The sequence below is a fragment of the Bubalus bubalis genome, chromosome 8 (assembly GCF_019923935.1).
Source record: "Bubalus bubalis isolate 160015118507 breed Murrah chromosome 8, NDDB_SH_1, whole genome shotgun sequence".
NCBI classification, from domain to species: Eukaryota; Metazoa; Chordata; class Mammalia; order Artiodactyla; family Bovidae; genus Bubalus; species Bubalus bubalis.
The window spans coordinates 90,732,789-90,747,275 of record NC_059164.1 but is presented as its reverse complement, the minus strand read 5'-3'; the positions used below and the strand labels follow the sequence as shown (position 1 = coordinate 90,747,275).

Genomic DNA, 14,487 nt, shown 5'->3' with positions numbered 1-14,487 from the left:
GGCAATCTTGATTCCAGCTTGTGTTTCTTCCAGTCCAGTGTTTCTCATTATGTACTCTGCATAGAAGTTAAATAAACAGGGTGACAGTATACAGCCTTGATGTGCTCCTTTTCCTATTTGGAACCAGTCTGTTGTTCCATGTCCAGTTCTAACTGTTGCTTCCTGACCTGCATACAAATTTCTCAAGAGGCAGATCAGGTGTTCTGGTATTCCCATCTCTTTCAGAATTTTCCACAGTTTATTGTGATCCACACAGTCAAAGGCTTTGGCATAGTCAATAAAGCAGAAATAGATGTTTTTCTGGAACTCTCTTGCTTTTTCCATGATCCAGTGGATGTTGGCAATTTGATCTCTGGTTCCTCTGCCTTTTCTAAAACCAGCTTGAACATCAGGAAGTTCACGGTTCACATATTGCTGAAGCCTGGCTTGGAGAATTTTGAGCATTACTTTACTAGCGTGTGAGATGAGTGCAATTGTGTGGTAGTTTGAGCATTCTTTGGCATTGTCTTTCTTTGGGATTGGAATGAAAACTGACCTTTTCCAGTCCTGTGGCCACTGCTGAGTTTTCCAAATTTGCTGGCATATTAAGTGCAGCACTTTCACAGCATCATCTTTCAGGATTTGAAAGAGCTCCACTGGAATTCCTTCACCTCCACTAGCTTTGTTCGTAGTGATGCTTTCTAAGGCCCACTTGACTTCACATTCCAGGATGTCTGGCTCTAGGTCAGTGACCACACCATTGTGATTATCTGGGTCGTGAAGATCTTTTTTTGTACAGTTCTTCTGTGTATTCTTGCCACCTCCTCTTAATATCTTCTGCTTCTGTTAGGTCCATACCATTTCTGTCCTTTATCGAGCCCATCTTTGCATGAAATGTTCCTTTGGTATCTCTGATTTTCTTGAAGAGATCCCTAGTCTTTCCCATTCTGTTGTTTTCCTCTATTTCTTTGCATTGATCGCTGAAGAAGGCTTTCTTATCTCTTCTTGTTATTCTTTGGAACTCTGCATTCAGATGTTTATATCTTTCCTTTTCTCCTTTGCTTTTTGCTTCTCTAATTTTCACAGCTATTTGTAAGGCCTCCCCAGACAGCCATTTGGCTTTTTTGCATTTCTTTTCTATGGGAATGGTCTTGATCCCTGTCTCCTGTACAATGTCACGAACCTCTGTCCATAGTTCATCAGGCACTCTATCTATCAGATCTAGGCCCTTAAATCTATTTCTCACTTCCACTGAATAATCATAAGGGATTTGATTTAGGTCATACCTGAATGGTCTAGTGGTTTTCCCTACTTTCTTCTATTTCAGTCTGAATTTGGCAATAAGGATTTCATGGTCTGAGCCACAGTCAGCTCCCGGTCTTGTTTTTGCTGACTGTATAGAGCTTGTCCATCTTTGTCTGCAAAGAATATAATCAATCTGATTTCAGTGTTGACCATCTGGTGATGTCCATGTATAGAGTCTTCTCTTGTGTTGTTGAAAGAGGGTGTTTGTTATGACCAGTGCATTTTCTTGGCAAAACTCTATTAGTCTTTGCCCTGCTTCATTCCGTGTTCCAAGGCCAAATTTGCCTGTTACTCCAGGTGTTTCTTGACTTCCTAGTTTTTCATTCCAGTCCCCTATAATGAAAAGGACATCTTTTTTGGGTGTTAGTTCTCAAAGGTCTTGTAGGTCTTCATAGAACTGTTCAACTTCAACTTCTTCAGCGATACTGGTTGGGGCATAGACTTGGATTCCTGTGATATTGAATGGTTTGCCTTGGAAATGAACATAGTGCAATTAATACAGCCAAGCAATTAACACTGGTATAATACTAGTAACTAAAGACCATATGCTAATGTTACCAGTTTTTTGATTAATGTTTTGTTGTTTCTTCTGGGATCTCACATCGATCCTTCAGGATCCCATATTACATTTTGCTATTTCTCCATAGCCTCCTAAAATCTATAACAGTTCTTCTTTAACCATTATGAGCTTGCCATTTTTGAAGAGTATAGAGCAGTTATTTTGCCAAGTGTCCCTCAAGTTGGGTGTGTCTGGTCTTTTCCCATGGTTGGATTGAGGTAACTAATTTTGGAAAGAATTCCACAAAAACAATGTTGTGTCCCACTTAATAGCATGTGATTCATTATGTCAAATTGTTTCGTTACTGGTATAATGTTGACCTTGATCACTTGGTTAATTTAGTTTCTGCTGGGTTTCTTTATTTGACAATTACAATGTTTTTCCTTGTTAACAAATATCTTGGAGGAAAGGCTTTGAGACTGAAAATCTTGTTTAGCATATATCAGAGGATCTCAGTTCTGTATAATCGTTACTATGGTATTTACTTAATGCTGATTTTCCATTCTTGCCTATCCTTCAACACTTATTAATTGTAATTCTAAAGCATGGAAGTGGAGAAGGCAATGGCACCCCACTCCAGTACTCTTGCCTGGAAAATCCCATGGATGGAGGAGCCTGGAAGGCTGCAGTCCATGGGGTTGCTAGGAGTCGGACACGACTGAGCTACTTCACTTTCACTTTTCACTTTCATGCGTTGGAGAAGGAAATGGCAACCCACTCCAGTGTTCTTGCCTGGAGGATCCCAGGGACGGGGGAGCCTGGTGGGCTGCTGTCTATGGGGTCGCACAGAGGCAGACACGACTGAAGCGACTTAGTAGCAGCAGCAGCAGCAGCAGCAAGGAAGAGCCCTCTTTCTCTCCCGTCTATCTAGATAATTGGTCATTTATATCCACAAGTATGGAATCATGGATATTTATTTGATTCTATGGGTCATAATCCAATATTAGCATTATTTAATTTTTTCACTCAACTTGTTTCAGTTTTGGTTTTTTAGGAGCTTCTTCAGATTGGCGCTTGTGCTCTCTTGATTAGCCCTATATTTTACAAAAGTTTTTTTAGCATCTTTTTGCTTCACACTATTATCCCAGGCTCATATGTATTTTCCCTACCCTCATCCTAGAATCAACCACTTCTCCAAGTTTTCTTTTGTTGGGGAATAGGGTTCAGAAACTGTGACGTTAATGCTAGGTGTGCTTTTTTCCTGCTGGGATGTCATTGCTCTAAGCCTTCTCAGTGGGCAGAGCTGGGAAATATACACAAGGATACTAACCTGCATAATACAATATAATTTCTATTATATATTTATTTATTTGTTGAATTCTATATGCATGCATGGGCTTCCCTGATAGCTCAGTTGGTAAAGAATCTTCCTGCAATGCAGGAGACCCTTCCTGGGTTGGGAAGATCTCCTGGAGAAGGGAATGGCTACCCACTCCAGTATTCGGGCCTGGAGACTGTATAGTCCATGGGGACACAAACAGTCAGACACGACTGAGAAACTTTCACTTTCAGTCATGTGCAGGCATATAAAGTACTTTCAGAATTGCTAACCTGTATTACTATAAGAAACACATGTACTGACTTAATTGTAGCATTGCTATACTTATTTTTATCTTTAGTTTTACACTACCCAATCAAGACACTGTTTTCTACAATTATTTAAGTTAGTTTTATTATTCCCCATCCCTTCAGTGTGGTTCCTTTGTAATAGAGTGAGATTCATTTATTTTGTTTAGTATTGCATTTTGTTATTTCCATCCTCATTCCTCAAAGATAGTATTAATTATTGATTTCTTGGGGGTTATGTGAACATATGAAACATAACTATGCTTCTAAGTGCTCAAACTTAACCAAAGGACGTACTCAGAGGGGTGTCACTCCATCGTTGTCCCTGCTACTTCACACCCATTCCCTCTTCTTTCCAGCTGTTTCCCATCCACCCCATTTACATAACCAGTCTCTTTGGTTTCATTTTAATCCTTCTCATATTTCCTTTGCACAAGTGGGCACTTGCACATGTATTTTCTTGTAAATATTTTTTCCTTAAAGAGTGTCATATTCTAGATACTCTTCTGCACTTTGCTTTTTTCACTTAACACTGTGTCTTGGACATCACTCCATATCAGTTCATAAAGTCCTTAATGATTGTCCTTAATATATTTTACAGCTGTGCTGTTCTCCACTGAATAGCCATATGACACTATCTTCTTCATGTATCCCTTTCCCTAGGAGAAAGGCACACCAGTTAACAGGCTAAGGAAGTTTAACATTATAATAACCAGAAGACAGAGTGGAAAACTTAAGAAAAAATTGAAAAATAGAGCAGACTGGGCAAAGCTGGGGAATGTAGCTGCTGCCTTTATATCAATTCAGATGGGACAAAGCAGAAGTAAATTATCAAAATTAACTAGCTTAACGCTACTGAATATGCTTTTGCACCTATCTGTGACTTTTTGTTAACACCTTAGTATGGTGAATAAGAGCAGTCTCTGCCATTATTGGTGGCTCAGATGGAAAAGAATCTGCCTGAAATGCAGGAGACTTGGGTTCGATCACTGAGTTGGGAAGATCTCCTGGAGAAGGGAATGGCTACTCCAGTATTCTTGCCTGGAGAATTCCATGGATAGAGGAGCCTGATGGGCTACCATCCATGGGGTCACAAGGAGTCACGCATGACTGAGCGACTAACGTGCGCACACATTGCCATTATTGGTTTGGAGCATCAAAAGTTTTGGACTGTTACAACTGATTAGTTTTAAAATATATGTTACAGGCTTATATTTCATATGAAAAAATAGCATACCTACCTATTTTGACAAATTATGTAGCATCCTTGGTTTTTCTTATCTGTAGAAGTAGAATAATAAGAATGTCTACCTCGTGGGGTTAGACTTAAACTCTGGGAAACAGGGCATTGTAAGGAACATGGTGAGCCAGAAACTGGGGATGGCAGTCATTATTGTGTGGCCGATTGCTTTAACTTGTTATACTAATAACTCTAAGCAGAAGTTTTTGATGGTTTGGTTTATATACATAGTTGGGAATACATGGTATATTTTAGTAATTAATAGCTGTTTTATATTGAAGAGATGCTAACAGGGTGCACGAGAGAGAGAGAGAGAGAGAGAGCATGCACAAGAATAGGGGAGAGAAAGAGATAATACATAAAAAGAAAATAAAAATTATTCCAAATTTTATTAACTAGAGAAACTCACTGGTCTTATCTTAGTATAAATCCTTCCAGATAACTTTTTGTACTTATGTACAGTTTATCTTTTGACAAGATAAGTATATTTTAACAAAAATGGTATCATTTTCCACATACCTGTATCATTCATTTAAAATTAAAAAAATTTAATATATATTTTCAAGCTTACACTCTATTTACAGTCATTACAAAATATTGGTTATATTCCCCATGTTGTATAATACATCCTTGTAGCCTATCTCCACTTTATTAGGACCATTTTTTCCACAGTATTTTTCTTCCTACCAGAAGGCTCAGCCAGATCATTTGTTCATTTCAGTCTAAGGTTTGACTAATCAAAGTGAAACAAAATTGAAAAAGCAGATTGTCAAACTAACCAAAACAAGCTCAGTAAGTTTGGGTGTTTGACATACCTGAGTGCTGAATTCAATCAACTATATTTTCGGGAGTGTAACATTTGCCAACCACTTACCCCGAAAATACAGAGTTAAATTCAATTAATCAGTCCCTTTCTTCTATAACTTTTGTTTGTGATCTTCATGTAGTGGCATTACAAAGTGAGGGAATTAACCTCAACTGCAAACCCACAGCTTTGATCTAAAATGCTTGACAGAAGTTCTCCGGATGCTCTTTCAGTTCTAGGAAGCTCTTCCATTATAACTATAGTTTGTAAAAGTCATCAGTAAAGTTTCAGAATTTTGAAGCATTATTTAGGCAAAAGTCTCCCCAAAGGTCTCCTCTTCTCCCTTCCTTGTTCCTCTGGCTTCATTATGCAAGAAATATTTATTGCTGGTCTCTTAATATTGCCAACTTTTTATACAGTGCTGAGACTTATGAAAATTTCCAGCAACGTAAAAGGTTTAGCTTTATTTTCGTTTTTTAATTCATGAAGGCAGGAAATGAGTGGATGAAAATTCATCAAAGTTCCCCATCTAAAGGGACATTCTTAACCCCAACTCTTAGCTCACAGAACTGTGAGATAGGAAGAACAGAGGTAGGTATGCTATTTGTTTCATATGAAATATAAGCCTGTAACATATATTTTGGTTCTAGTATTCCTTGCTCTTTTTGAAAGAGGGTCTACTCAGTGGCAGAAGGAAGAAAATAATTTTTAAAAATGTTATTAGCTACTCCAAGAGTAGATTTGATCTTTTTTGAAACTTAGCATGAATATGCTTCCTATGAATGTAAGAACTGCTACTATGGAACCAAGGAGGGCCCTTTAAATGTAATATTTTCTCTCTGAGATCTCTAGAGAGAAGAAAAGGGATGAGACCTTGAGGAGAGTGTTTTGTGAACAATCTGCCAGGTTCCAGACTTCTTTAGGAATAGGCAAGGTGCTTGACTGCAGGATGCTAAGTGATATAATCACAATTGTGCATTGCAGAATGCTTTCCATGTGACAGATCAGTGCCGAGTGCCTCATGTACATCATCCGTTTAATGTATACATGATCCAAAGCAGGTGTTACTGTGACCTGGAGTCTTGAAGGAATGAAATAACCTTGTGAAAGTTACAAAGCTACTAAGTTAGTAAACCACCTGATGGGATTTAACCCAGATGTGTGGATGCCTACTTCAGTGCCACCTGTGACTGAGTCTTGTGGGTCTCTGGATTCCTTGGGCCCTGGTTCTCTTGGGGCCAGTTCAGCCTTTACTCACTGATCCAGCTATGAGCAGCAGTTGGCTCTGGTCCTAACCCTGGTCCCTCCAGGAATCTTGAGCCTCTCCAAAGTCTTCCCTAGGGGAATGGGGTTTATGTGGCGAATGACACTTTTAGGCTGGGGGGAATGAAATCCAGCACAAACTAGTGGAAAGAGCAATAGACATGTGTTAGCCTCCCAGTGCTCTCATTTCTGTGGTAATTTTTTTCTCTAAATCATTAGCTGGCTTTTCTTGTCCCCTTTTTTATAGGAGCATGCTCTGTGTTGAAAGCAAGGATAACTATGTTCCTTATCTGTTGATGGTCTTTTAGTGGCTCATTCCTCATCTCCTAGGCAAAAGTCAAAGCTTTTTTTTTTCTTTGCATTACTTATTCTTTCCTTTTTCTTCTTTCATGTCTCCTTACATTCCTAACCTGTATCCTAGGTTCAAGCTTATCTAACTGCTTAGTCTCTCAAACACAAACATGTGTGTGCTTTCAATGTCTTTGCATGTGCTGTGCTCTCTGCCTTTTCCCCCATATCCTGCATGCCTTGCTGCTGCTGCTGCTGCTAAGTCGCTTCAGTTGTGTCCGACTCTGTGCGACCCCATAGACGGCAGCCCACCAGGCTCCCCCGTCCCTGGGATTCTCCAGGCAAGAACACTGGAGTGGGTTGCCATTTCCTTCTCCAATGCAGGAAAGTGAACAGTAAAAGTGAAGTCGCTCAGTCGTGTCCGACTCTTTGAGACCCCATGGACTGCAGCCTTCCAGGCTCCTCCATCCATGGGATTTTCTAGGCAAGAGTACTGGAGTGGGGTGCCATCGCCTTCTCCACCTGCATGCCTTACAGACTTCTAATTTTTCAAAATACAGCTCATTTGTCTCCTCCTCTATGAAACTTTCCATGTTTCTTCAAGCACAATGAAGCAGTCCTTTCTCTGGATTCTCAAAGGATCCCACACATACCTCTGCTTTGGCAAATATTTTTGGGCTTGTGACTTTTCCCTTTTTCTTCACTTCCACTAGACTCTGATCTCCATGAGGGCAATGAGTTTGTCTTAGTACTCTCTATATGAAGTACTCTGTGTTTCCTTAGTACTAGTGCCTAGCACTGTCTAGTAAATGTTCATTAAGTCTTGCTTGAATGGATCTGTGGATGGATCAGAAATTACAAAGCATAAATGAGAACTTACCTTGCCCACCCAAATGCTGTATGGTGTTTGGTAAATTACAGGACCTTTCGGAATCCTGGTTTCCTCATCTGTGAGCTGAAGTTGGCCATAAATGTCAACATCTCTTCCTTGGAGGACATTTACAATTCAGTCAGTTTCACAGTGAGGCCTTAAGGAACTTCTGATGGCAGCTACTTTTCAGCTTACTTTTGGCTGAAATCTTCATTTCAGTTCAGGTTTTTCAAGTGAGTGATTTGGACTGAAGAGAAAGGACATCAAAATCTTTGGAGATTGAAGTGGAATGAAAAGGTTGCTTTTATGATAGGAAGGCCTTGGGGCTTGTTACACTGTCATAGGATCATGGAATGTTCAGATTAGGAGAAAGTTAAGAGACAAATCATTCAACCTCTTCATTTCATTAAGGAAAAAAAAAAAAAAAATCCAGACCTGGAAAGTTTAAGTGACTTGGTCTGAGTCACAGCACTAGCTGGTATCAGGATGTAGCTTGTGGATTCTTAGGTTTGTGCCCTTCTGCCAAGCACTTGATCTGTGTCACTAAATCAAGATATGGAGTAACATTGTACTAACACGTGCTTTTAGGTCATGGTTGACTCAGTTTGTAGCAAACTTGATGAAAGGTTAGAACTTTTCACTTCTCTTTATATTTATATTGACATGTAATCTACTACAAAATGGAGAACATGTTTATGAACAATTTGTTATCTTTTTTCTCAGCATCTATTAAAGAAGGCTCATGAAGGCTAAGTAAAAGCATAGGACATACCATGCCAGAACATAGGCTGAAAGATCTTCTTGAGCCTTGCTTGGGGGGTCTCCTGCTTCATAGAAGATAAAATATTTTTTAAATAAGAAACTGGACAATGTGTGGAAAGAACAGAGCAAGTTTTGTCAGACCCTAATGATGGCAGAAAGTGAAGAGGAACTAAAAAGCCTATTGATGAGCCTATTGATGAAAGTGAAAGAGGAGAGTGAAAAAGTTGGCTTAAAGCTCAACATTCAGAAAATGAAGATCATAGCATCTGGTCCCATCACTTTATGGAAAATAGATGGCGAAACAGTGGAAACAGTGGCTAACTTTATCTTTTTGGGCTCCAAAATCACTGCAGATGGTGACTGCAGCCATGAAATTAAAAGACGCTTACTCCTTGGAAGGAAAGTTATGACCAACCTAGATAGCATATTCAAAAGCAGAGACATTACTTTGCCAACAAAGGTCCGTTTAGTCAAGGCTATGGTTTTTCCAGTGGTCATGTATGGTTGCGAGAGGACTGTGAAGAAAGCTGAGTGCCGAAGAATTGATGCTTTTGAACTGTGGTGTTGGAGAAGACTCTTGAGAGTTCCTTGGACTGCAAGGAGATCCAACCAGTCCATTCTGAAGGAGATCAGCCCTGGGATTTCTTTGGAAGGAATGATGCTAAAGCTGAAACTCCAATACTTTGGCCACCTCATGCAAAGAGTTGACTCATTGGAAAAGACTCTGATGCTGGGAGGGATTGGGGGCAGGAGGAGAAGGGGACGACAGAGGATGAGATGGCTGGATGGCATCACTGACTTGATGGACGTGAGTTTAAGTGAACTCCGGGAGATGGTGATGGACAGGGAGGCCTGGCGTGCTGCGATTCATGGGGTTGAAAAGAGTAAGACACAACTGAGCGACTGAACTGAACTGAACTGAATGATGATATTAATATTAGAGGCTCGGAGTTGTTATATGTGTGCTTAGATATGAATCAACAGGTTATATTTGCTAGAATGGATGGGCCTTTTCTCTACTTTTAAAAATCTCATATGTGGCAAATGCATGTGTTAGCTTTGTTGAGTTATCCTTTGGGTAGCAAGGTCAAAAAAAGGTTTGGATAACTTTTTTCTATTTCTGGGACAGTTTGAATTTAAGATGGGTAACAGTAAATATCACTTCCAAATTTCTTTTTATTACTACCTTAGCATCTTAATCATTGAAGTCTGTTTAGGATAGAGCTTAGGCCTTGCTTCATACTCTCTGGGCAGGGTGGGGTTTTCCTGTCCTCTATTCAAGGCCTGGGAAGCCCCAGGGGCCAGGTGTTCAGTTCTGGTTTCTCACTGGGCCAAGATTCAAGGCCAGGACACTAGGCCTGGCCTTCAGAGCCCATATTCTCATAATACCCCTTTTGGGTTATTTTGAGCCCCAGCTCCTACTTATGTCCTGACTTTGACTTACCTATTTGCTTATGACTCCTGAGAATCTTCAATCTTTCCTTCACATTAAAATTACATTATAATATTTATTTTGGTTATATTTGCTCCAACTTTCCATGTGTTCAGAGTCAGAAGAAGGTCTGTATCAGCTTTCTCTGTCATGCTGCTGAGGGATCACTGGAAAGTCTCCACAGCCCTACAATAACTAACCTAAGGATCTCAATTTTATTTGCATGCTGATAGTATTTAGCCCAGGAAGGGGGTCAGTTGATCTATCTGGGGAGATACGGAAAGTATTAATGTATATATTTAGCTTAGGCATTTAATATTTAAACTTTTGTCAAACTCACTGGTAAAATGAGTCCTTTACAAAGGAAAATATTAGGGCTATGCCTTCCTTAGAAAAGGAAAAGCTCTTTTGGCAAATACTTGGCAAATGTCTAAATCAATCTGTGTATGAATGTAAATTTGTCCATCTATTTACTAGTCTCCATTGAACTCATGGGCGACTCACCTTCATTTGAGGCACTTCTGTGAACATGACTCTATAAACCTAATTTCAACTGACTTATCATCTTTCACATAGGAGCCCTCAACTAGAGAGTGGAAAAATGGATAGGGTTCCACACTGGATTACCCAAAGAGCTATCCCACTATGTTCCATGCAAATGGACCCTCAGTCCAACCACTGAGCTGGTCATCACCAGTTGTCGTATAAAATCTACTTTTTGTTCCACATCACAATCTGAGAAGTGGCTTGGAGAGGATGAAATTTCAAGATGATTTTTTTTTTTATCTTCAGTCAGCCCATAAGGCACACACTTATTGAGTGTGATTTCACCTTTTCAATTTGCTTCAAATGCCAAATGACCATAGGATGGTCAACGTTGACTTTTTCAGCAACTTCTCATGTACTTTTAAGAGGATCAGCTTCAATGATAGCTTTCAATTGGTCATTGTCAACATCTGATGACTGGCTACTATGCTCCTCATCTTCAAGACTCATTTCCTTTGTAAAACTTCTTGAACCATCACTGCACTGTACATCTGTTAGCAGTTCTTGAGCCAAATGTGTTGATGTTATGAGTTGTTTCTGCTGCTTTAAGAGCCATTTTGAACTTAAATAAGGAAACCACTTGGATTTGCTTTTTGTCTAATATCATTTCCATAGTCTAAAATAAATATAAAATACACAGCCAGTAATAAGTCATTGACAAAAAAATGAGAAATGCATATTAAAATTATGTATAACATAATCATATTTATTTAAGAGTATATTCCAGTATGAAATAGCAAAGTTCAGTAGTGCAAAACCGCTATTACTTTTGCACCAACTTAATACTTGAAATGAGGTTCAAGGGCCCAGCAGCCTTGGCACCACTTGCCAGTTTATTTAGAAACACAGAATCTCAGGTTCCCCAACCTACTGAATCAGAAACTGCATTTTAAAAAGATCGTGAAGGCATTGATATGCACTGTTCCACTTGATTGAATTTCAACTCAGTGCTGGGTTTCATTATCAACCAGGGTCCATTTTTCAAAATGTGTGCCCCATGAAATGATAGAAGTCACCCCCTTCACCTGCCCAATGAGTCCCCTCTCTGTCTGATGGTCAGTGCTCATGAGTCTGTGTTCCTGATGAAAGTGTGGCTCCCACTTAAGTGTGTTAGAGAAAGAAACAGAAGTGAGAACCACCATGCCTGCTTCTGACCTTGACCACAGTCTGGTCCTACTGGGTTTCACCATGTTTGATTGTACTTCCCCGTGTTGCTTGTGTTGGGAAGTTGAACTAGAACATTCATTCAAATCCTCCTGATGGTCCACACTCCACCCTCCCCCCCCCCCCCCCCCCCCCCCATAACACACTGGGTGCGCAGTGGCATTGACCAGACTGAGGCATTTGGTTTATTGTCCCGAAGCAGAGCAAACGTTCACCCATGTCAGGTCCAGGACCTTGGCCTTATTAGCGCTGACCTACAAACTGAGCTTGTTATTGTGATGCTCCCCGTCAGGTAATGAGTACTTAAGCACCTACTGCTTCCAATTAGAGTGAGCTATTGGCAATATGGTCTCAGCCCTCCAGCGACTTTTACAGTCTGAAATGGGGAAATGATACAAGGAAGGAAGGACAAAAGACATGTGCAATGAAAAAAAAAAATAATAGCATAGACGTCTGCAGGGTGGTTATCTTGACCATGTGATGACTATTTCATTATCAGGAGATTTGGTGTTTTTGAAAATAGACACATTCTCAATATAGTAACAAAGGACCTCCATGGTGTTCTCTTGAGTTGGGAATGTGGATGTTTGGAGGTTTGTCTGCTTATGTAATCAATCCAGAAAGTAGTTTTTCAACTTAAAACTTTTTTGGCAGGTTTAAAGAAATCACCTTCGTCAATTTTACTACCTAGAAAAAAAAATTGTGGCTTCAACAGACTTTACTCATTTTGTCAAATTTTTACTCCAATCCAGATAAGGAAAACTATTGTGGAAAAAAAGATATGCCAAGGTGCATTTTAATTATAAATCACATTTAAACTTTTAAAGAAGAGGAAAAGTTTTCATTTATCCTACATATTTAGAAGAAACTATTTCTACCCCATCCGATGTAAGAGTGGAGGAACTTTTCAAAAGAAATATTTCTAGGTAGATCCCACTTTCATATTTAATAGTGATTATTTGTAAATCTAACAAACTTTGGAGTTTATAGCTTTTGCTACCACTTTTGTATTTGAGTGTCATCTTGTTTGTTATTTTTCTGGATGTAAAATTATTTAAACAGTCATGTGAGCTTGTCTTGCTATAGTACAGACGTGGTTCTTAGGAAGGGCTCTAACTTGCCTGCTTCAGTTATAGCAAGACCTCGTTCCAGAAGATGAAGAATTAGACCTGCTCATGCTCAGGGTGAAGAGAGGCACTGGCTGTGCTGCATGCCCTTTGGCTCACTGTTTGCTGAGCACATGGCACAGGCCATGCAGGCCCCTGAGAAGGCGTCATGGATGGAACAGGCAAGTAGACCCTGCTCAGAGAACTTGTGAGTGAGTAGGGGAGACACAAAATGATGTGAACTGTTTTAATATGTGGTTGGAAGTAACTGTCATGGGAGAAGTGAGAAGTGCTGTGGTCCTTCAGAGAAGGACACAGGAGAGAGGGGGCAAGGGAAGTCTCAGGGCAGCAGGAACAAATGGACTGAGCTTGGATGGATGGGTAGAACTTGAACGTGGATCACATTCCTGCATAAAAACCTGCTGTAGAGATAATAAACTAAAATGTGTAAAACTCTGTGCCTCATTATCATTGCCTTTGTTTCAAGGTAGAGGCAGACAAATAACCTGAAAACTGGCCAAGCAAGCAAATAATGATATACAAAGCCCCCTTTTCAATCTTGTAATCTGCAATGATTACACGGTGGGCACTAGCTCTAGGCTGGGCTCTTAGCCAGGACAACCAGCCAAGCAGCAAGCTATTCAACTGGACAAAGTCAAAAACATTCTCAAAGGAAGGGGAAGGACAAAAAAAAGGGGGGAAGGGTACAAATGATAATCGTAAAAACCAGCCCAGCCTTTACAGGGGCTATTACAATATAGCCAGGAGTCCTAGAATAAGACTGTGCCTAAATGAGCCACCCGGTAGAATACTTCAATTGAAGTTCTTTTAAAATTTCTTATTTGATTTGCAGAGGTTCAAGGGCTTTTGTCTACATGGGGAACCAAAGACCATGGAGTCTGGTTTTAGGTCTGCCACCACTTAAGCGGCGTGACCTGGGCCCATATACTCTCCAGGGGCTTAGGTACAGAAAGGAAACAGCAGTGACCACTTTATAAAGTGCCCAGAAGTGCCCACCAGTTGCAGCCAAGAAGGTTGCAGGGACCATGGCATATGGGAATGGAAGCAGATGAACTGTGAAGTCACTCAGCCAGCAGCTCCATGGCTGAGAAAAATCAGCTTGGAAAACTGGGTCAAACTAGAGTGGTGACTATAATCAGAAACTTGCAAGAAGAAACACTACAAACATGTTAGTCTGGGCAAAATTGATTGTTTTACAAATAAAGATAAAGGAATAGATTAAAAGAAGAAATGCTACATATTTTCTGCCCTGATATAACAGGGATAAAGAGTTAGAATTGAAGGTGGAGGAGGAAAGGTTCTATTTTAATCCACAAAAGAAAAGGCTCATTTTCCCTTCATTTTAAGCACTTTTTTTTTTTTTTTTTAAGTTTCAGGCTTATCTCCATGTTTCAGGTGTAAGAGAAAGGCCCTGTTCCACTCTGAATGTTGGATTAACTGATGCCACTCAGTGTCCCAATCAGTTCCCTGGAGGCTAAGAGGGCATTTTTTTTTTCAAACTTAATTTTGGTTTTGTGAAATCATTAAGTCTTGGAAGGTGCTGGATGACACACTGCTGTAATTATTGCTTAGCCAAGCCT

At 40.0% G+C, this 14,487-nt stretch overlaps 1 protein-coding gene and 1 pseudogene across 5 annotated transcripts in view; one reads left to right on the top strand and one right to left on the bottom strand.

Annotated features, from left to right (window-relative positions):
- The window catches only part of GRM8 (glutamate metabotropic receptor 8), an 865,522-nt gene that overhangs the window by 307,779 nt on the left and 543,256 nt on the right, over positions 1–14,487 (top strand). The gene's annotated exons all lie outside the window — the stretch shown is intronic.
- Positions 1–14,487, bottom strand: part of LOC102404567 — a 76,511-nt pseudogene that overhangs the window by 29,689 nt on the left and 32,335 nt on the right.